At 42.0% G+C, this 1,877-nt stretch overlaps 1 non-coding gene across 1 annotated transcript; it reads left to right on the top strand.

Moving 5' to 3' along the window:
* Window positions 1-1,000: 1,000 nt before the first annotated feature.
* LOC127124508 (small nucleolar RNA R71) lies at window positions 1,001-1,107 on the top strand. Its single transcript, XR_007803991.1, has one exon. It is a non-coding gene; the product is annotated as a small nucleolar RNA R71 (small nucleolar RNA).
* Window positions 1,108-1,877: the final 770 nt, after the last annotated feature.

The following is a 1,877-nucleotide window of genomic DNA, read 5'->3' as shown; positions in this document are numbered from 1 at the left end:
AATGGGTGGTTTATAAGGTGGTGGAGGCACATAAGGTTTTTCTTTCTCTTCGGCCTCTTGGGTATTATCTTCCTTCTCATTTGGTTCACTTACCTTCTCAGTTGTTATTTTGTCAGGTTTTTGGTACATGGCAGGATTTTGGAGTCTTGGATCTACGGGTCCGTCTAGTTCTTTTCCACTTCTCAATATAACAACATTTGCATGTCCTTTTGGATTAGGTTATGGTTGTCCAGGAAATGTGCCAGCGGGAGAAGCAGTAGATACTTGTTGTTGAGCCGCTTGTGAAATCTGTGTTTCAAGCATTTTGTTGTGGGTGGCTAAGGCGTCTACTTTGCTCGCTAATTGTTTAAGTTGCTCACTAGTGTGTATGTTTTGGTTCAAGAAGTCTTTGTTTGTTTGAGCTTGGGTAGCTATGAAACTTTCCATCATCAATTCAAGGTTGGACTTCCTAGGAACTTTAGGAGAATTAGTAGCTGGCTTTTGATATCTAGGTGGAACAGCGGGTGCTTGGTCGAATGCATACAAGGCGTTGTTGTTCTTGTACGAAACGTTAGGATGGTTTTTCCAATCTGGGTTGTAGGTATTCGAATAAGGGCTTCCTTGTGCATAATTTACTTGATCAATGGAGACTCCTGCTAATATCTGACATTCTGGTGTCGTGTGTCCAAGAATTCCACATAACTCGCAGTTTGGAGTCATGGCAGCAACGGTGGTTGCGGGTGGTATAGTCAAGTTGTCTAACTTTTGAACAAGGGCATCTACCTTTGCATAGACATGGTCAAAGCTACTGATTTCGTACATTTCACCTTTTGTTTGGGACTTTTCTACTGGAGTTCTTTCACCTCCCCATTGGCAATGGTTTTGGGCCATGTTTTCAATGAGTTGATAGGCTTCATTGTATGGCTTGTCCATAAGTGCACCGCTCGCGACAACATCTAATGTCAGTCTTGTGTTATACAGAAGCCCATCGTAAAATGTGTGAATGATCACCCAGTCTTCAAGACCGTGATGTGGACACATACTCATCGTGTCTTTGTATCTCTCCCACGTGTCGTAGAGAGATTCTGCATCTTTTTGTCAAAATCCGTTGATTTGAGCTCTCAGCATAGCAGTTTTGCTCGGCGGAAAATATCGGGCTAAGAAAACGTTCTTCAGTTCTTCCCATGTAGTGACTGAGTTGGAGGGCAAGGATTGCAACCAAGCCCAAGCTCTGTCTCTCAGAGAGAAGGGAAAAAGGCGTAGTCTTATCGCATCTTGAGATACACCATTCGCCTTCACAGTGTTTGCGTACTACACAAACTTGGTCAAATGTTCATTAGGGTCGTCTGTAGGATTTCCAGCAAATTGATGTTGTTGGACAGCTGATAATAATGAGGGTTTCAACTCGAAATAGTTTCAATCGATAGCAGGGGCAACAATGTTGTTGTGAGGTTCTTGTTGGGACGGGGTATCGTAGAACTTAAGAGGAAAATTTTGTGGTCCCACTGCAGCCATGGTTGGTTTCTCAAATGGTTAAGTAATAGGAAAGAAGATATCGTGAATATTGTACCTTCGTTGGTACTCTAGTATTCAGCGTCTTAAATATAAGAAACGCTCGAATTATGTGATTGGTGGTACTAAGTTTTCTCCTTGTGAGTGAGTACTTGGCATACAACCGAGAAATAAGGGAAAGGAAATTAGTTTATACCTCAGTCTATACTGCGCAACAAAAGAATCGCACTATTTGACTAAATCAGGCCCCCGACAACGGAGCCAAAAACTTGATACGTCTCTTGATTGTATATAAAATATAGTCTATCAGATACTTGACTGCAAGTGCACAGTCTAGTCATTTAGTTTTAAAAGATATCGAACCCACAGGGACTGATGGTCAAACT

The sequence above is a fragment of the Lathyrus oleraceus genome, chromosome 2, assembly GCF_024323335.1.
Source record: "Lathyrus oleraceus cultivar Zhongwan6 chromosome 2, CAAS_Psat_ZW6_1.0, whole genome shotgun sequence".
In the NCBI taxonomy this organism is placed as follows: Eukaryota; Viridiplantae; Streptophyta; class Magnoliopsida; order Fabales; family Fabaceae; genus Lathyrus; species Lathyrus oleraceus.
Note: the sequence above shows the minus strand (reverse complement) of the source record. Positions and strands in the feature narration are given on the sequence as shown.